At 36.5% G+C, this 21,789-nt stretch overlaps 2 long non-coding RNA genes across 2 annotated transcripts in view; one reads left to right on the top strand and one right to left on the bottom strand.

Moving 5' to 3' along the window:
- Positions 1-4,848: 4,848 nt before the first annotated feature.
- Positions 4,849-15,568, bottom strand: LOC141496311 (uncharacterized). The gene is made up of 3 exons (XR_012470998.1): positions 15,506-15,568; positions 6,473-6,603; positions 4,849-5,064 (listed from the first exon to the last, which is right to left on the bottom strand). It is a non-coding gene; the product is annotated as an uncharacterized LOC141496311 (long non-coding RNA).
- The window catches only part of LOC141496310 (uncharacterized), a 42,287-nt gene continuing 34,259 nt past the window's right edge, over positions 13,762-21,789 (top strand). Inside the window, exon 1 of the long non-coding RNA XR_012470997.1 lies at positions 13,762-13,824. This is a non-coding gene — a long non-coding RNA (uncharacterized LOC141496310). The remainder of the gene's footprint in view (positions 13,825-21,789) is intronic.

Raw genomic sequence — 21,789 nt, 5'->3', positions numbered from 1 at the left:
ACATGATACACAGTAGTAAATGACTATAGTAATCTAGTATTTAATAAACTCAAAGATACAAGTTTTTAGACCAAGAACCCCCTCTTTGCCAATAAGTCAGGAAAGCAATTTGGTAAAAACTGGATATAGTCCAACATCTCACCAGATAAGGTCAAAATGAGTACATGATTTAGAAATAAAGGGTGACACCATAAGCAAATTGTGGGACCCTGAAATAGTTTACATATCAGATCTATGGTAAGGTAAAAATTTTGATCAAAGAAGAGAAAATTCCAGAATATAACACGAATTTTTGATTAAATGAAATTTTTAAAATTTTTGCACAAACAAAACCAATGCAGCCAAGAATAGAAGGAAAACAGAAAACTGGGAGAAAAAAAAATAAGCTTCTCTGATAAAACTCATTTCTCAAATATATGGAGATTTGAGTCAAATTTCTAAAATACAAGTCATTATTCAATTGACAAATGGACAAGGATATAAATAGGCAGTTTTCAGAAGAAGAAATCAAAATATACAATAACAATGGAAAATGCTCTAAATTACTATTAATTAGAGAAATGCAAATTAAAACATCTCTAAAATACCATTTCATACTTATCAAATCACGTAATATGACATTCAGGAAAGGAAAATGATAAAGTTGGAGAGGAAGTGGGAAAATTGGAATGTTAATGCAGTTATTAAAATTGTGAATAGATGTAACCATACATATACCACAGTTTGTTGAACCAATCCCCAATTGAAGGACATTTACTTGATTTTCATTTCTTTCTGTGCATAACTTTTGACCCAGCAATATTACTGCTGGATCTGTATCCAAAAGAGATTTTAAAAAGTAAAAGGAAAAGGACCTATGTGAACAAAATTATTTATAGCAGTTCTGCAAAGTATTGGAAATTTAGGGGATGTCCCTTATTGGGGAATGGCAGAACAAATTGTGGTTTATGATGGAATATGATTGTGTGATAAGCAATTATGAACAGGATCTTTCAGAAAAACCTGGAAAGACTTACATGAACTGATGGAAAGTAAAATGAGTAAAACCAGGAGAACATTGCTTACAGTTAGAAATATTGTAAGAATGATCAAGAATGGATAACCTAAGTATTCTAAGCAATACTATGATATAAGCAAATTCCAGGGACAGTTAGGTGGCACAGTGGATAGAGCACCAGCCCTGGAGTCAGGAGGATCTGAGTTCAAATGTGACCTCAGACACTTAATAATTACCTAGCTGTTTGACCTTGGGCAAGTCACTTAACCCCATTACCTTGAAAAAGAAAGAAAGAAAATTCCAAAGAACTCATGATGAAAAACAGTATTCACCTCCAAAGAAAGAACTGATGAATTCTCAACACAAATAGAAGTATACATTTTAAAAACTTTATTTTTGTTGGGATTTTTTTGGTCTTTGTTTTCCTTCAAAAGATACCTAACATGGAAATGTTTTTGCATGATTGAACATGTATAAACGATATAAAATTACTGACCTTCACAATGAAGAGAGAAAACAGAGAAAGAAGAAGAGGATTTGGAACTCAAAATTACAAAAAAGTAATGTTAAATCATTTTATATGTAATTGGAACAAATAAAATATTAATAAAACTTATTGTTAGGATTAAGGGAAAGAGACACATGAGAGACAATTTTTATAAAGTGTTCTTTATAAAGATTCTGAAAGGGGGGGGGTTGTATTATTTTTCTTCCTCTGGATGGAGATAGCATTGTCCTTAGATTTTCTAAAACGGTTGTCCTAGCTCTTTGTACCGCTGAGAGAGGCTGCTTCCATCAAGGTTGTCCATCTCACAATGTTGTTGTTAATGTGTACATTGTTCTCTTCTGCTCCCTTTGCTCATCATCAGTTCCTGTAACTCATTCCCTGCTTGTCTAGCATCTGACCATATATGGTTTCTTATAGAACAATAATATTCTAATCGTATTTGTGTGCCATAATTTATTTAGCCATTACCCCATTGATGGGCAGCACCTTCAAAATTTTAAAAATAAATGTCTAGAATGTTGAAGGGTGAAGGGTTAAATTAAGATCTTTCCTATCAGCCATCATGATCCAAGGAGACTTCCTGAGCACACTGAACTGAGGTGTGATTGATCAAGGCATGTTCTGAAGCAGGGAGAGCTGGGAAACATTCTTAGTATACATGTTTTGGGGTCCACACCTGGGGACTTGGCCCATCCTGAATGTTTGCCACAAGATACCTGGAGAAAGTGATTTTTCTCAGGATCTGAAGGTGTTTTGGCTGAAATATTCAAGGATAACCAAGTTTGATCATTGATTACTGAGTTCGGTCCTGTAAACCCTTGGACCTGGGTCACTTTCGTGTGAGCATTGTAAAGGTCTTACTTGGGAAAGTGGGATTTGGAAGTCTTCCCCTTTGGAAGGGATGTTCTGCTGAAGGGACTTACCCAGTCAAGACCCTGAAGATTGTGCTATGGCACGACTTCCCCAGCCAGCCAGCTTTCTAGTCATTGGAGTCTCCTCCATTGGGCAACTAGTCTCCATTATCTCTTACTTTTCTTTTCCTTTATCTATGCTGATGTTTTTTTCACATATGCATATAGTAATAGTATATATATATTTTGGGTTAAAAGTATAATATTCTTGGATTATAATCTTGGGTTCTAAATCATATATGTAATTGTGTATAATCTAAGGTTATAAGTATACTAATCTTGGGTTATACGTTTTTTAATCATTAAATCCTCATTTACAGATGTCATTGTGGGACAGATTTGAGCTAACACATTAAGTCTGTGCAGCATTATAACCCTTTCTGTCACAAATGTGGAACCAATGTTAAGGAGCTATGGATTAATTCAGAAGATACTTTTGTCATGTAATAATTGTATTGATGATGATATTTGTCCTTTGTTCTCAAAGACCATGACATCAGGGAGGTGATGCCATGACAAGCACATGAATTGGATTTGAGTGAGACGGTGCTGCGCTAAGTCACCAGTCTCACTTTCTCCAGAGCCATCTGGATCCAGTGGCCATATATGAATCAGGATGACTGGAAATAACTCTGGATATGAAGCAATCAGGTTTAAGTGACTTGCCCAAAGGCACATAGCTAATGAGTATCAGGTATCTAAGGCTGAACTCAAACTCCCATCCTCCTTACTGCAAGGTCAGTGCTCTATCCACTGTGCTATCTAACTGCCCAATAATTATATTATTAGAACATTAAAGCCCTGTACTGAGGCTAAAAATAATGCTAAAAAGAAAAAAAGTGTGGAGAATTAGAACTATGTTAGAAACTGTGCATGGAATAGATGGAATGAAGATAATAGCCAATTCCAAAACCCAATACTTGCTTTCAACACAGGTTCTCTGCAAAAGTCATTTAGGAGATTACTGTGGGTGGGGTGGGGGTGAGGGGAAACTATTTCAGTATAGTTGTGGGAATAGCATCAAAATTTCAGAGGACTTTGTGGAGCAAATAAGCGATAAAGAATGCAGCATGCATTAATCTGTGCTTCCCAGTCTTTGCAAGTATGAACCTTTTTTGAATATCAAAAAAGGTTTTACAGATTCCCTCCTCCTCACAATATTAAAAAGAATTTATACTATGAGTATTTGCTGATTGAGAAAATGTGCACAGACAAAAAAGTTACCATTAATTCAGTAATCCTTTCAAATGAATTTGAACTCCATCAACCATAACCCAAACTACACGCATTAAAAAAAAGTAGGGGGAACACATATGTGCCAGACATATTTTTTCAGTCTGCAGAAGCACAGTGTGCTTATTTATGGATCCACATACCAATTCATGGACTCCTTGTTTTCTAATTTTGAAAAATGCATATTCAATTAATTAATCCTCTTTTTTCTATTTTTTTAAATGCAAGTGTATAGGGATATAATTTTTCTCCTGAGGATTCCTTTAGTTCAGTTCCAGAAGCTTGAGTATTTTGTTTCATCATTACCAAATTCTTTCATAAAATTATTGTTTCTATGATTTGTTCTTTGACCTATTCATTATAAAGGATTTCATTTGCTAAGTTTTCGTTTAGGTCTGCTTCTTTTGTTTGCATTTCCTACAGTGACTACTATTTTGATTGCAATATATTCTGTAAGGAAAGTGATTTGCTAATTTCTGCTTTTTTATGTTTGTTGAAATATCACTGTGCCCTACACTATAGCCATTTTTGGTAAGAGATTCTTCTTCTACACACACACACACACACACACACACACACACACACACAGACACACACACATCTATTTAAGAACTAAGTTACTAAGGTATTTGGGGTATGCAAAATTATGATTGACATTGGTTTCCTGTCTATGTTTCTTTTCAACATAATGTAGTTTCCTTTTTTGTTTCTTTTCATAATATAAATTTTCTTTTAAATTTTTTCCTCATACCATAATTCCAACTCCTGACTTTTTGAATTTACCTGATGCAAAATAAATTTTTTATTTGCCATTCCTTTTTTATTCCTTAGAGTTCCTCCTACAAGCAACATTGCGGAGTTTTGTTTTTTCCTTATCTAATTTGCCACTCTTTTTCATTTTATTGGGATATTTAATCCATTTATATATATATAAAGTTATGAGTTAGATTTATATATTCTTTCATTTCCCCCTTTTAAAAAATAGTATTTCCTCTTTTCATTTGTCTCTTCAGTTCTTTTAGCTCTACCTACTTTAAAGTTTTACCTTCTTTACCTAGCTTTTCTTTCTTTTATCTAGTTATTTACTTGTTCCCCTTTTTTCTTCTTTTAAATAAAACACTCAGCCTCTCTATCCCATCAACATTTTTTAATTCTTAAATTTTAGGCATTTTTAATATAAAATACTTCATTTCCTCATCTTCATTATTTACTTCATCTTCTCGTCCATTCTAATCTTTTACTCCTTGATTTATGGACATCATACTCATTTGGTTATTCCTTATTCTCTGTAGTCTTCTCGAATTAAAGCTTCTAAGGTAATTTTGGGGTTCTCTCTTCTAAGTACTCTCTGTTATTATTGTGTAGATCTTGCCTCCTGTTTTTTCCTGTTGTCTCATTCTTTGGAATGCCAATTCCTAGATATGATAGAGAGGATATTGCTTCATCATCATAAACATCTTATATGCCTGATTATTAGCCCTGCCCTCTGGTCATTTATTTCCTATTTGCCATGAAATTTCTTTTCTGTGTCCTGCTCTGTGTCCTGCTCTGTGTTTTGCTCATCCACTTTTCTGGATGTCAGTTGTTTCTAGGCAATTCTAATGCCCCTTCTCCTAAGGCAAGATGGACAAATTCTCTAAATATAAAATCTCTACCTACTGACTTCAAGGACTCCATATTCCTTTATAGATCATTTAGTTTCCCATATGGGAGTTTGCATTTAGGTTATTCTATCTCATTTCTAAAACAATATCTCTTCCTTTCTTTTTTTTTTTCTTATTTCATTCCTTCCATTTTGCCTCCCTGTCTATTCTTCCATAGGCTCTCCTATTGTTGAAAGACTACTATACTCCCTTCACTGAAAATCTTTGATTTTTTGCTAATATGCATTTAATCTATTCTATTGTCTTCCTGCTCTTGATTAGAAAGAAACAGATTCAAACAGCTCTGAGACGCCCACCTCACACCTATTGATTGACCAATTTGACTGAAAAGGGGAAATGATCAATATTGGAGGGAAAATAGGAAAACTGGGACCCTAATGCATTTTTAGTGGAGTTGTGAACTGGTATAACCTTTCTGGAGAGCAATTTGGAATTATGCCCAAAGGGCATACTCTTCAACCCAGCAATACCACTACTAGATCTGAGTCCCAAAGAGATCCGCCCAAAAAGTAAAAAAATCACATGTACAAAAATATTTATAGCCGTTCTTTTTGTAGTGGCAAAGAATTAGAAATTGAGAGGATGCCCATCAATTGAAGAATGGTGGAACAAACTATGGAATATGAATGTAATGGAGCACTATTGTTCTATAAGAAATTATGAAGAATAGGTCTTCAGAAAAGTTTGGAAAGACTTGCATGCACTGATGCTAAGTGAAGTGAGTAGAACCAGAAGAACACTGTATAAATTAGCAGTAACATTGTATGATGATCTACTTTGATGGACCTGATCATTTCAGCAATACAATAATCAAAGTCGATTCTAAAAGACTTGGGATAGAGAATGACTTCCATATTCAGAGAAGGAACTGTGGAGTTTAAATGCATATCAAAGCTTGCTATCTTCATTTTTTAAGTTGTCTTACATATTATATTTTTCCAATCATGTTTTTTTATTCTTCTATCACAACATGATTAATATGGACATTTAACATAGTTATATACATATGACCTTTATTAGATTGTTTTCTGTCAGGGGGAGGGGGAGGGGAAGGGAGGGAAGGAGGGAGAAAAATGTAAAACTCAAAATCAAAAAAATTATTGTTGAAAACTGTCTTTGCATGTAGTTAGAAAAATAAATATTATTTTGTAAAGATTACCAGAATTATTTTCCCCTCATTGTTAACCTTTGATTTGATTAAGATATATCACAATTCTCTATCTTCCTCCTTCCTTGTCTTTTTTTATGTACTCTGAGATTCCTGGTAGCTTGGCTCCCCCAGCCTTCACCCTGAAAAAAAGAAAATAAACAAGAAGAACCCCCCCAAAATCATTATTTTGCCCCTAGACAAAGTGCTATGATATTTAGTCTCTGATGTTTCAATTTTATTTTTTAACCATCACTTGTATTTGACTCCTGTTTTTATCCTTGTCATCTTGTAGCTGTTATTTGTCCTTCCTTCTCAAAGAGAAGCAATGACATCAGCAAGGTGGTGTCTTGACTTTTAAGATAATTGGATTTAGGGGCCACTATGTGGCACAATGGATAGAGCACTGGCCCTGGAGTCAGGAGGATCTGAGTTCAAATCCGACCTCAGACACTTAATAATCACCTAGCTGTGTGGCCTTGGGCAAGCCACTTAACCCCATTGCCTTGCAAAAGTCTTAAAAAAAAAAAAGATGCTTGGATTTATGTGCAAAGTCACCAGACTCTGTCCTCCAGAGCCTTCTGAGTCAAGTGGCTAGACAGACAGGTCTGGGAGGGAGGAAGGAAGGGACAGAGGGAGCAAGGAAAGGAGAAAGAAAGGAAGGGAGGAAGTTTAGGAAGGGAAGAAAGACAGTATTGCCCAAATGGGGCAGTTACTACTTCTCACAAATTGTTATTTGTCCTTTGTTCTTGAAGAGAATCTAGAATGTGATATCTTGGTTTTTTTGTTTGTTTTAGGTTTTTGCAAGGCAAAAGGGGTTAAGTGGCTTGCCCAAGGCCACACAGCTAGGTAATTATTAAGTGTTTGAGACTGGATTTGAACCCAGGTACTCCTGACTCCAGGGCCCGGTGCTTTATCCACTGCACCACCTAGCCACCCCTAGAATGTGATATCTTGACTTGCAAGTGAATTGGATTTGACTTCTGTTTTCTTATGTACTTTTAGAAAACAGTCTCTTAATTACCTTTCTTGTTTTATGGTTGTTCTGTTCTTTCTGTTCTGTTGTCTGGAGTGTTTGAGAAACAAATGATTTTTCTTTCTATTCTGTTGTCTGGGGTGTTTGAGAAACAAGTTAGTTTTTAAGGTCTGGCTTTCTTTTCACTAATTGTAGGTTCAGCTTTGCAGGGTACATTTTGGGTGGTTTCATTTAGAGCTATCTTGCTCTTTGACACACTATTCCATTCTTTCCTATAATTTCTAGTAGATATAAAATAGTCTTAAATTATTTGAAATTCCTTTCCTTTACTTTTGAAGTTTCTTCTCCTAGAACTCTACAAAATTTACTATTTGTTGTTTAAATTATTTCCTTAACACTATGGATTTTTCCTGCACAGTGGTTTGGTTTATTTTTCCCCCCCTCTGAATACAATCACTACATTCTTTTGACTGGTATTTTGATTTCTGTGTCTGGGTGTATTTCTGATATTATTTCTTGCATTATGGTGTTCAGATTTTTTGACTTATGTTCTTCTGGGAGATCTATACTGATTAAGTTGTCTCTATGGATCCTGTATTTAAGATAAAAATGTTTTGGTTGCATAGAGATCGTGTTTTTTTTTTGTTTTTTTTATTCTCACCTATCATATTGCCCTACACATCTCTGTGTATTTGCATTCCCAATCAGTTTTTCTCTCTGGTTACTTTTATGAGATTTGCTACCATGGATTCAAGCTTATTATTATTATTATTATTATTATTATTATTATAGTAATTATTTCTACTGTTCACAACCCTTATTTCTCTTTTAAAGCATTCAATAATATCCTCCTATGGTTCCATGCTCTCTTTGAATTTTGAAGTCCCCTACCTCATTTACTATTGATTCATTGTCCTCTGTCTTACAATATTTATTCACAGATGCCTGTACTCTTTTAGCTGACATGGAGGCATGATCCCTTCCATTTTGCTCCAGGTCTCTTCCTTCTGAAATCTTTAGTACTTCTACTCTTTCCCCTGGCTCCTTATTTCAGAGTAATTTCCCTGGTGATTGAACCTTAAAGTCTTCTCAGCTTTCTCCTGTACTGGTTAGCTGCAAATTTTTTTTCTCCAGGGTCTTTCCTTCAGGTTTACTGAATTGCCACCAATCACACATAGATACCCTCCCCATTTGTTTTAACCAAGGTCTTTCCTTCAGGCTTTCTGAATTACTACCCATCACACACACAGATATCCATCCCTTTGTTGTTCAGTTTTCAGATTGAACTCTCTTACCACATAAAGTTGTCCTGTATTGTTATCTCAGACAAAACAAGCTTCTGCCTTTTGATTTTCTCTAACCTTGGGAGAATAGAGTGGTATTGTTTCTATTAAAAGTCTTTGAGTCAGTGGCTACGGCCCCTCCCATATGGACTGGGAGGGAGAGTGAGTTAGGGATAATTCGATTTGTCCCTTACTAGTTCGTTGGATTTTTTTTAACCTTATTGGAGTTCTTAATGATTTAGATGATGGAGATAACTGAAATTGCTTCATTTCTCATTCATAATTCCTATTTTGGAGGTTTGAGAAATCATGAGGATTGGAGAAAATAGTCCTCTCCTCCTTGTTGCCGTATTGATATAAACCACTTATATGAAGATATCCCTGCTAAACTCTCCCCAATCTCTCCCAGCTCACCCTTCCTTCCATGCCTCTCTACTTAAAAGTTTTTCCTTGCCTTCAAAACCTTGCTAGTTCTTGGAACTCTGCCCACTTGGAGAAGTGTGATAAATTCTATCTGTCCCCCATAACTCTGGGTCATTGTGTGAATTCATCATTCTGCTTGAACCCAAAATCATTCATTTCCAATGTGAACAGAAAATCCATGTACTCCTTATAATAATCCCATGTCTGTCCCCAGAAAAGCCTTAGCATACACAGTTTGGGAATTGCTAGGGTATACTATCCTTTTAAGAAGTTTGGTTGTAAAGGAGAGAGAAGAAAGATGAAAGAACTTGAAGAGATATAAAGGTCAAGGGAAAGTTGAAAGGAAAAAGTTTTTTTTAAATAACAGAGAAATTACCATGATTGAAGTAATGCAGATCTAATGATTCATGAGTCCTAAATATATTTTAGGTGAGGAGGCTGGGTGGAGTGTCTATCAGTGTGTATGCACAATATGCTAAGTAGCAGAGGTCAATTCCAAAAGGTTCATATTAACCAACTGATAATTATTTTTAAATTTTTCTAAAAGCTTTCAAAACTTCAATTTCCACCAGAAATGAGCCCCAAGTTTCTTTTTTTTTTTTTCAAGGTAGTTGATCTTGTCCTTAGAACGGTCTGCATCGTTATAGCCAACATGACTGCTGTCTTGCCAAGGCTTTGAGTCAAATCAGATCCCAAACAGAGGACTGGGAGAAGGAACACATGGCCAGGTGAACTTTTGACATTGTAAGAGTTAACAAGAGCGAGGTGCCAGGTGAGTCCCTGCAGGACAGCCCCTGAGAAGATTCACCTTGTTAACATATAACAGCAAGGATGATTGCATTAGCCAATCAGAACTGTGAAAGCATTCTTTGGAGGCCAATCATGCAAAACAGAACAGATTAGCCTAAAGAGGGCAATCAGGCAGGGCAGGTTAAGTTGGCCTGCCAAGAAAATGTCCCAGGGAAATTTTTTTTCTTTCCAAGGGGAAATCCTTGGAGATATTGGACTGCATTCTCTGGTCTTTTCTCTATTGCCTTTCAACTGTCTGAAGCCATATTCTCTTGGGATCCATGTCACGTACTCTTTGTTTTGTGGGTAGTGTCCTTTGCATCTGTACAATCCAAATGGGGAACCTGTCCAGACAACATTCATTGAGTGTATCCCCACCCTGAGAATACAACCCCATTCTCCTTCCAAGTTCTCCAGGTGGCTGGGAAATCCCTATAGTAATTGGTGAGATGGGAGAACACAAAAGCTGCCATCCATGGCAGGCAGAAGGAGGTGGGGTGCATGGAAGAAAAATAGGGAAATCTTCCTAGAGAGCAACATATGGGGCTGAGCTGCTAACTTTGGGACTTGCCAAAGAAAGACATTGCCCTTAAGACAGACAATACTAGGTGAGTCCCAGCATGCCATCATCTTTCTTCAGAGAACTGCTTTTAACTTACCAAATTTTATATCACCATTCTCTCAAAGAAGCACGTTCTAATTTTCAATACCATTTCAGAGTCCTTCCTCACTCCCTTTGATAACAATGCCAGCTTTTTTATACCACCTTCAGTTTTACAGAAGCCATTTAAATATGTGACCTTATTTGATCTTCTCAACAATCCTAGGAGGTAGATGCTAATGGCTATTGTTAGAACCATTTTGCAGCAGAGAAAATTGAGACCCAAATGGGCTAAATGACTTTCCCATGATCATGCTGATCCCTTAATGAACTAATAAAAATGAATTATTAAATACTTAATATGGATCAGGCAATTTGCTAAGTGTTATTATCTATGAACGAAACCAAAAAAAATAGTCCCTTTCCTCAAGGAACTTACATTCTCTTTGTTTTTGCAAGGCAATGGGGTTAAGTGACTTGCCCAAGGCCACACAGATGGGTAATTATTAAGTGTCTGAGTCTGGATTTGAACTCAGGTCCTCTGACTCCAGGCCCGGTGCTCTATCCACTGTACCACCTAGATGCCCCCTAAGGACCTTACATTCTAAAGGAGGAAACAACACCTACATTTTTAAGGCGACAGAAGTATATACAAATTAGACACAGAGTTATAATTTCTGATCTGCGTCCTTTGTTGATTATAAAGCACTTTAGGCCTAATAGCACAACAAACTCTTGATCTAAGCATTACAGATTCCATTTGAGAGATGACAATAGAAATGTTCAGTGACTCATTTATGATTTATTCTTCACATATGTGGTTTCCTGCTACCTCTGTCAAATATGTGTTCCCTGCAATGACTCCCCACCTTTATTAATTGCCTACTGTGTGCAGATACTCTGCTAAATGCTCTAAAAATATAATTTGATTTGATCCTCACAAAAACCCTGGGATTTAGGTGGTTTTTATTATCTCAATAGTAAGTTGAGGAAACTGAGGCAGACAATGGTTAAATGACTTTCACAGGGTCATACAGCTAGTAAGCATTAAAGGTCTGATCTGGACTCTGCTCTACTTCACTCCAAGTCCAATGTCCAACCCATTTAGCCACCTCTATTAAGTGATATATAGCCTTAAAGCTGATAGAATTGATAAGGCTCTTTCTCTTTTCATCATTTACCATGGTCCTTGTTCCTAATTAATGCCTAATAAATGTTTATGAATCTAATGTATTGAATGCCAAGCCAGTGAACCCTAAAGTTCAGTAAGGAATACCATTGTCTCATTTTTGAAATAGTAAAACATAAAAGAAACTTGAAGACATTGAGTTTTTCTCTTTGAGTCCATAGCATGGAGTTGGCTTGGTCTACTGTAGCCATTTAATACATGATTTTCGATTTGAGATGGGTTTACCTGATATTTGATATAAACAGAGGAAGGATCTAGGTCAGGTTTGCCTCAGATCTCCCTTTAGCATGTCTACACAGCTGGAAGAGAATTTAAATATTAGCTGCTGTTCTGTGAATTTCAACTGTGTTGACAGCCAATAAGGAGTAAAGAAACAACCCAGTTTGGTTGCCTGAATGGACTGAATTCTTTGGATAATTGCCAGTTCTCCACTCAGGTTCTGAAGAAAGCAAATGAGCCCTTTTTTTTATTCCCAAGACTTGAAAAGTTAGCCTTGTGACCTATATGAGAATATGTATAAAGTCACAGAAGTGACAAAAAAAAGTTTGTTCATTGCAGTTCTGTCAAAGCCAAATGCACTTTATAGATTTTTCTGTAATTATTTTTAGAATAAAATCTTTGAATTTGACAGTGTCTGAAAAATGAAGTACCTAGGGCAACTCTCTTCTGATCACTTTGAAAGTGGAAAAACACTTGTAATTTTGTTTTTAAATTCTCCCAGGGCCCATTAGCAGTTTCAATTCCAGAGAATTAACTCATTCAGCTGAGTTCACCTCTTTGGAGGAGGATTGGAACCAGTGAACATAATATGACCATCATTTGCTTAATGCAAATGAACATTTATAAATACATGGAAGATTATTTCTGTTCTTATATATGCAGGATAAAATTTGGGAAACAAAATTCTTCTAGGCCTTCATGTACTTACTATAACGAGCAAAGATTATATATATATATATATATATATATATATATTTAATTTTTTAGTTTTCCCCCGGAGATGGTGGGAGAAGTAACAAAGATTATGTGTCATGTGAGACTTGAATTTAAGAATTTATAATTCTTGGAAAACAGTCAGGTCCCTCCACCTCCAGGTTATTTCCTCATTTCTGAAGAGGAAAGCCCTGCACAATGGAATTGGGATGACTAGGTGGTCTCCAGCACTGATGCTGAGGAAAGGTCTTCTTTTATTTCAAATGTGCCATTTCAATTTCTACCTACCATTCTAGGGTTCCAGTTAAAAAGGCAGATAGTGTGGTTGAAAGGAAAACTGGTCCACTGCTCTCCCCATCCCAATACTCCAAGGTTTCAGTTAAATTATTTGGAAGTCTTTTTCAGGTTAATATAAAAATGAGAGAAATTTTCTTCTGAGCCTTAAGAACAGCCCAGTTCTCTTTCTTTCATCTCCACTAAGATAGATCATGGGGCTGGAGAACAATGGTGCAGAAGTGTGCAGCTAAGATTTAAACTTGTTTTTAATGTTTCCAGAAGTAAAGCACATTGCACACCTTACAATGCTATATAAAAATTATTATATTAACCTATGAGAGATGAAAGGAACGAGCATTTATTGAGCTCCTTCCAAGCACAAATTTCATTTCATTTCAATCTCATATTCATCCTGAGAGATTACAACAATCTCTCCTGCTATTATTATTCGCATTTCACCGTTGAGAAAACTGAGGCAGACAGAATCTCATAGCTAGTATCTGAGACCAGATTTCAACTCAGGTCTTCCTGATTACAATCCCAGAACTCTATCTACTGTGCCTCCTATCTATGGATTCAACAGATGAATGAAGACTCTTCACATAATGTTAGAATTCTTAGTGAAGTGTGTATGCTTTGATTTTGTTGCTGAGCCGGCAGTATGCCATTCTGGCAAAGGAGTTTGATCTACCATGTCCAAAGTAGCAAAGATTAAAGACAGAAACAGAAAAGACTGGAAGGACTGTGGAAAGACAGGCACAGTCATATGTGATTGGTGGAACTCAACTCCTCTACAAAACAATTGAGAATGTTACTACACAGAATGTTTAGTATGGTTACAGAAGGTTACTAAGCTATGCACACTCTTTGACCCCCTAGGAGCATATGATCCAAGTAAGTCAAACAGAAAATATTAAGACCCCTATTTTCAACCCAGATATCCTTAGCAGTCTTGTGTGGTAGCAAAAATCTGGAAAGGAATTAGGAATTCTTTTTGAGAATTGGGGCATGGATAATATTATTATATTATGAGAATTGACTCATAGGAGGAAAAGAGACTCCTATGAACAAAGTGAACAGAATCAAGAGAAAAAGATAAAAGATAAAGATAACCGATATATGTATATGCATAGATGTACATGTGTATTTATACATTAAATGTATATATGTACATATATCTATATCTATATAAAATATCTATCTATATCTATATCTATCTATATAAAATATCTATCTCTATAGGTATAGATAGATATAGATATATATTTCCAAAAACCTTAAAGAAAAGCAGAACTTGAATTACTTGCCAGGACCAGTTTTGTTCCTAGAGAAGAGATGTTGCAACATAGAGTCCTCTTTTATGTAAAGAGGCAGGAAACTATGGGTAAAAAATGTTGCCAATGCTATTGGTTTTGCTTAATGTCTTCATTTCAAGGAAAGGTTCCGTGGGGGTAGACTAATTTAGGAAATGCTATGATGAAAAGGCATCAATAATTTTTAAAGGAAAGTGACCTTGTGGAAAATAAGAAAGAACAATAAGCTACTAAGATTCCCATCACCATGGAGAGGAACAGGCATGGCCTTAAGAAGGAAGGGGGGAAAAACAAACGAGAACAGAACAGTTTTCTTGTCTGACGGAGAATGTGGAGTAAGGATGGCCTTAACTTCCAAGAGCAAACAGAGCATCATTTTCTCCCCCTGCTGGGAAGAGAGAGACATCTCAGATGTGGACAAGAGATGGACCCATTCCCAGGAGATGCCAGCTTCAATTGAATTTAAGTAGGTGTAGAAGAAAGAAGAAAGCCTATGAATTTGTTTTAATTTGGAGGGTAGATTTTTGGAGCAGGAGAGCGTATGACAATATGGAAAGGAATTTTCAGTGCAACAACATTATAAATAGCTCCAAGAGCTCATAACAGAACTAAGCCAATAAAAACGGATGTGTACCGTCCGAAATTCCACAAAGCTGTTCTTTGTGACAACCTCCTTTATTAATAAAGCAAGAATTCTGTGCTCTACAAGAATAATAAAGGCAAGAGCTCTGAAAGTCTTTTTACAGTGCTTTTGTCAATGCTTGAATCACAGCAAGGGAACAGCTGATCTCTTGTGTAGCAAGAAATTAAATCTTTTTTTTGGTGGGGGGGGGAGGAAACTGCCTCTTCCAAAGGAACCTTGTTTCTGGGTTCAGGATATCTTGGCTTCTGCCAGAATAGCCCAAGAGTAGCCCAGAATAACCGAAATTGGTTCTCCCTCCATCGTTGTCCTTAAATTTAAGAGAAAAAAATATTCTTTGCTATCCCTATACAGTAAGATACTAGTGACCAGGATGTCACTGGAATTAGAAAAGAGAAGGAGAGGTACTGTTTTTCTATATTCTCTTGGACAATAATATTCTGTTTTTTTCCCAGATGCCCTTGCCCCCATCCCCACTAGATGACAAGGGCATTTTGACAGCCATCTAATCTATGATCCACATAGAAAGGGAATGTGGGAACCTGGGAGGCATAACTAATATGGCATAAATAAATGGTATTTTTTCTAAGACACTGAAGTCCACGAGGGTGGGTTTTCTCACCGTAATGGGCGTTCGATCACTGCCCTGGAGCTTCAACCAGAAGTATTCTGTTCACCCAGAGCATCTTGTTACACAGCCTCTAGGATTCCATTGCTATGGCATTATGGAATTCAACTTATCCCCCACCTCCAAGTTTTGTAGGAGAACCTAAAGTTCTGCAACATAGACAGTCCCTGGTATAATTGTACCCAAGTATGCCATCATTTCTCTCTTCTTCCCCTTTTCTCCCCTTTCTTCACCTGCCTTTGACCCAGGTAAAGTGATTCTCATAGAAAAATCAAGTATTCACATGATAGAACGAAACCAAGGCTAGAGCCCTGGGTTTTGAATAATTGGTAAGAACTTAAGTAAAAGACTTACTCTCTTTAAACCTCAGTTTCCCCATTTGCAAAATAAATGATTGATCTAGGTGATTACTTGGGTCTCTGCTTCCCATTCTATTCCTCTGAGGTGGTTGTGAGTGCAAATAAATAAAAAACTGAGCTGTTGGCAGTCAGTCAAGACCAAATAAGCATCCTGCCAGGGGACCATGTTTTTGAACATTAACTCTCATGTTAATGTTTCATTTTGTTAGTTTTGTAATGAGGTGTTTGCTCTGGAGAATTTTTAAAAATCAATGTTGGTGTTCAGCTTCCACAATTGAGATATTGCATCCTCCTGACTCCCTACTCCCTTCCTCCACACTCCAGCATATTAAGATTTCCTCTTGGCCTCAGAATCACTGGAGTCCCAGCAGAGGGAACTGTGAAATAAATATAGATCTGTCATGCTCAGTGGGATCCAACATGGCCAACACCTCTAGCATACAAATGGTCACAGGTCTGGCTAAATGACCCTTTTGCTCCTACTGATCTGATTTACCAAGCAAGTGATATGTGTTTGAACATGAAGAAAGTCAGTGAGCACCTTGGGAACAGGGACCTCTCTTTGCCTTTCTCTGTATTCTGGTGTTCAGCCCATTGACTGCCATAATAGTAACCACTTAATAAAATCTAATTGACTTTCTGGTTTAGGAGAAGAAAGACTATGATTTTGTTTTATTTTGGAGGGGATCCTGAAATAATCCTTTTAAAAATGAAAGACCTTTATCATCTTTATCATCACATCATCTTTCCCCAAGATCAGTAAAAATACAGTGTCAGCATGACCTCTAGTTTACATGGTTTTCTTTCTAAAAAAAAAATTATTTAAGGCAATGGGGTTAAGTGACTTGACCAAGGACACAAAACTAGGCAATCATTAGGTATCTGATATTAGATTTGAATTCAGGTCCTCCTGATTCCAGGGCAGGTGCTGTATCCACTGTGCCAACTAGCTGCCTCTACATGGTTTTCTTAATTCAAGCTAATTTACTCTCTATCATAAATAAATATGAAGAAAAATGAAATCATGTTCCAATGTGATCTGAAAAGTATGATTTTAGGGGATACAAATCAGTTGAAAATGGCTTATAGGATTTCAAGATTTTAGAGTTATAGACCATTCAGGGTAACACATACCCCTAAAATGAATCCCTGATAAAAAAAAAAAAGATGAACAGTATATTTCCACCCAGTCTTTTCTGAAAGACCTTCATTAAGGGAAGAACTCCCTACCTCTCAAGATAGACTATTATTCTTTGTTGTAGGATTGAGAAAGTCTCTTTGTGATTTCTACCCAGTGCTCCTGGTTCCACTCTTTGAGATGATGCAGAAAAAGACTAATTTCTCATCTGCACAGAAACCCATTATGTAATTAAAGACACCTAACATATTCCTGCAATGACAATATTTCTTTGGTTCTTAACTAGGAGAGTAGGCCCAATATATTTCAAGAATTTACTTTCACTGAGTGGAGGGATTCTACTGAGAAAACCTCAGAATTTGGCCAGATTTTTTAAATACGAGCTATTTAACCCTGCTCTTATAAATCAATCTTCTCCATTGATTCTTACCTTTAAAAAGTGAATCTCATTTTCAAGTGATAAAACACGTTTTCTGAGTCTCCATTGAAATGATTATCCTCTATGATATTTAATATTATAGAAAGCCATCAAGCCATTAGCAGATAGATATTAATTGACAGTACTCACAATGACATTTTCTTTTAAGTCAATAAAAAAGGAATTGATTGATTAAATGACTTGATATTCTATCTTGAAGCATTAAGACATCTCTTTCCCAACAGTTGCATGGTGAATACACAATATTTAGAGTTCTGAGTAGCTGATCTGGTGAGCTAGTGGTCATGGCACGGGACAGTGATAGGGCTGAGTACCTTAAGCTTGCTTCTGTCAAGATACATAAGTGTATCCATACCTCTCAGTAAGAGATCTTGGAGCTGAATGTTTCTGTTTAGAAAAGTTCAGAATTATTAAATACTGAAGAATCTTAGCACATTTAGTCAGGTAACATAATAGAAATTATATTGGTTGGGGATGAGATTGGAGATCAGTACTAGTGAAAGAGGCAATTTTTCATTGTCTACTCCCAAACCAACTGTGTGAGCTGTCTGCCGTTTTGATCTTCAAACTCAATATTCATTACTTTCTGTCGTCACTAAGTACCTAATGCAATAATGACTTGGGTGGGTGGAGGATATTGCCCCAAAGAGAAAGCAACAGAGATATCTGTACTTCTGCACTGATGTCCATATAGTCCCTTCATAATCATAGTTCTTATGTGGATGGGTATCTCTACCAATGATATTCCCTCTCTCTCTCTCTCTTCTCCGGTCTTAATGACAGCCCAAGACACCCATTGGGATGGCACCGGAATAGGACAGTAGAGTGAATTGACCCCATGTTGACCCATCCTAAGAGCCTTCTTAATCATATAGTTCATTTTCACCATTAAACCTATCTTGTCCAGATGCCAGACTTTTCGAAGACTATGTCAAAGAGAGGCAAAAGAGTGTATTGATATAGCTCTATTTTGCCAGGGATCAAAGACCTCCTTGAAATGATATTTTGGACCAATGTGACCATAAATATTTCTTTTTTTTTTTTTGCAAGTTTTTTTTAGGTTTTTTGCAAGGCAAACGGGGTTAAGTGGCTTGCCCAAAGCCAAACAGCTAGGTAATTACTAAGTGTCTGCGACTGGATTTGAACCCAGGTACTCCTGACTCCAGGGCCGGTTCTTTATCCATGACGCCACCTAGCTGCCCCAACCATAAATATTTCTATCCCTTGTTTTGAGTAATTCACAGTACCTGAATTAACTGGCATTTCTCCTTTCTGTTGACTTGGGATGATGATTTTAATTGCTGGGAAGGAAAGTTTCTGTAACTTCTCTTTGGTAGCTCTACAAAGACCTTTGCAATCTTACCATTGAGCAAATTTGCATGGAAACCTTCTCACCTTGGCTTCACCAAGTTGTTTTCAGTGTTGCTGCCCTCTCACTTTCAACATGTCCAAATATCATCTTCTCAGCTGAAATTGCCCATCTTGAAGTTTTCTTCCTTCTTTTTCTTCTCTCTCCCTCTTTCCCAATAGGCAGGCAATTGCTTAAGTCTCAACAATTCTACCTCCCCGATCTCTTAAATACTTCCTGCTAAACTCTCCACTGTCCACATTTGTTTCAGTCATGTCAGATTCTATATAACTTAATTTAGGATTTTCTTGACAGAGATACTGAAGTAGGGTGACATTTCCTTCTGCAGCTCATTTTGTAGATGAGGAAACTGAGGCAGACAAAATTAAATAACTTGACCTGGGTCACAATTAGTAAGTGTGAGGTCAGATTTGAACTCAGGAAGATGAGTTTTCCTGATTCCAGGGCCAGCACTCTATCCATTGTACCACCTCAGGGCCCCTACTATCCACATTTCCAATATTATAGTTAACAAGTTCATTATCTATCTTGAAAACACTACATTGGGCTCACTGTTTCCAATCTCTCCAGTCTATATTTTATACAAAATAATCTTCTTAAGACCAAGGTCTGACCTGTCATTCTCATACCTGAAAAATTGCAACTGAATCCCCATCGTTCAAGATTAAAAGAAAATTCCTCAGTGAGGTTGATTGCACTCTCTGAATATTCCAGCCCAATTGTGCTACCATTTTTCCCTTAACTCAACTTTTTATTATCTGTCATTACGTATTTGCCTAATTAGTTGTCCTCTCCTTCCCTTTCTACTGTTCCTCAGAAGGTTAATTTTCAACGTTCAACCTCTCTCTCTCATATCACTAGTCTAGATTTTTCAGATTCCCCCATATTCTAGTACTCTCCTTTCCTCCAATTTATTTGCATACACAATGTATCATCCCCCAAAACTCTCCACAGTAGAATGTCAGCTCATGGTCATCTTTGACTTTGAATCACTAAGACCTAGCATCTAGCATATGTATAATAAACAGTTATTCACAAGAATCAAATTGAATTATTGCAAAGAGATATATAGTTGGTGTCATAAAATAATCTCTTGATCATAAATGGAAAATATTAAAGTTGTTTTGTTATTATAATATTGAAAAATCAACTGACTCACAAGTGTCTATAGTTCCTATCCTTTAAACAAGGACACAATCAAGAGAGTTCAACTATTGCCTCTAGATGGGCAAAAAGTCAGAACAATCAATCTGTCAAAAATCTGTATTGATTGCCTTTTTTTGTTCAAGGTCATGAATTAGGGATGGGGTGGGCAAAGAATTATAGGGTAATGTCTGCCCTCATCGGAACTAACAGTCACATTCTATTTTATTCAACAAGGATTGTGTGCCATGCAATATAATAGCTAACATATAGCACCTCGTATTCATCAGATACTGTTCTAAATGCTTTGTAGTTATTATCTCATTTGGTCCTCAAAACAACCCAGGGAGGTAGGTCCTGTGATTATTCCCAATTTACAGGTGAAGAAACTGAGTCAAAGAGAAGTTAAATGACTTGCCCGAAGGTGCACAGTTACCAAGTATCTGAGAAGGTTTGGTAATCAGAGCTTCTTAAATACAAGAATACTTAGTTCTGAGAGGGGTACAAGAACAGAGTCCTTTCCTTCCTGGAACTTACAGTCTAGTAGGGGAATTAGACACACACAGATAAGGATTATGCAAAAGAAAAAATAAATTCATGCCACAAGAACATTTATAAGTCAAACTGGAAGTAAAACAAAATCAAAATTGTACCTATTTTCTAGCATGGTTATAATTATTTAGTCTTATTCTCAGTGGGAGCTGTTGTGGATTGGGACTCAGACTTGGGTTGGCACTCTGGTAGTTTAGATTTGATGTTAGAATGAAATTACACAGGCATAGGTCATTCAGCAGTTAGCAAAAGGAGGCTTACTTGACTCAGATATAGAAAGGAGAGTCAACAAGATTATAGTGGCTACTGGGAAGCAGGATGAAGGGTGGAACAGTTTGAGACTTGGCCTCTGGGGACCAATTAAGTCTCAGGGATAACTTTGTTCTCATTCAGGGAAAAATTAGACTAACTCAGGTTGATGAAGAGAAAAGAATGTAGGGATACCATCCTTGCTGTCAAACCAACCACATTTGAAATACAATCCTTCAGTATCCAAAATGAGGATGAGGAAATGGTTTTTAAAAAGACAAGTCCAGGGGCAGCTAGTTGGCGCAGTGAATAGGCCACTGGCCCTGGAGTCAGGAGTACCTGAGTTCAAATGCAGTCTCAGATAATAATTACCTAGCTGCGTGGCCTTGGGCAAGCCACTTAACCCTGTTTGCCTTGCAAAAACCCTAAAAAAATAAAATAAAATAAAAAATAAATGGTGACTGGACCTACATTTTCATGCAGAAAAAAATCAGTGCTGGAGGTGATACGATATCAATGGCACTTTGGCATGGGATTTTCAATGAGTCTTAGAAAGGGGAAGATGGTAAAAGAATGGAAAAAGATACAGATAACATGATTACTTCTCTCCCCGCCAAAAATATGCAAGCAGATAATAGCAACTACTGAGTCATATGTCTAATTTCTCATCTCTAAAATCTTTGAAAATAACCTGTATGCATGATGTTATCTTTGACAAGAATATGAAGTAGTTAATTTTTAAATAAGATTACTTTTGTTTTTATAAACACTTTTTCTTTTTGCATAAAGTTTTGAAATAGCCCTGTTTTTGAAAAAGGAAGTTGATTTTTTCCCTCTGATGGTCCACTTTTTAAAAGGAAATTATTTATTTAATTAAATATCTCTCTCAATTATATATAAAAAAGTAACATTTATTTTTGAAATTTTGAATTCCAAATTCTTTCCTTCCCTCCTTGAGAAGTCAAGCAATATGATATTGATTACACATATAAAGTCATATAAATCATATTTTCACATTAACCATGCTGC

Source organism: Macrotis lagotis, chromosome 8 (assembly GCF_037893015.1).
Source record: "Macrotis lagotis isolate mMagLag1 chromosome 8, bilby.v1.9.chrom.fasta, whole genome shotgun sequence".
Classification (NCBI taxonomy): domain Eukaryota; kingdom Metazoa; phylum Chordata; class Mammalia; order Peramelemorphia; family Peramelidae; genus Macrotis; species Macrotis lagotis.
The sequence above is the reverse complement of the archived record's forward strand: the minus strand, read 5'-3'. Positions and strand labels throughout refer to the sequence as shown.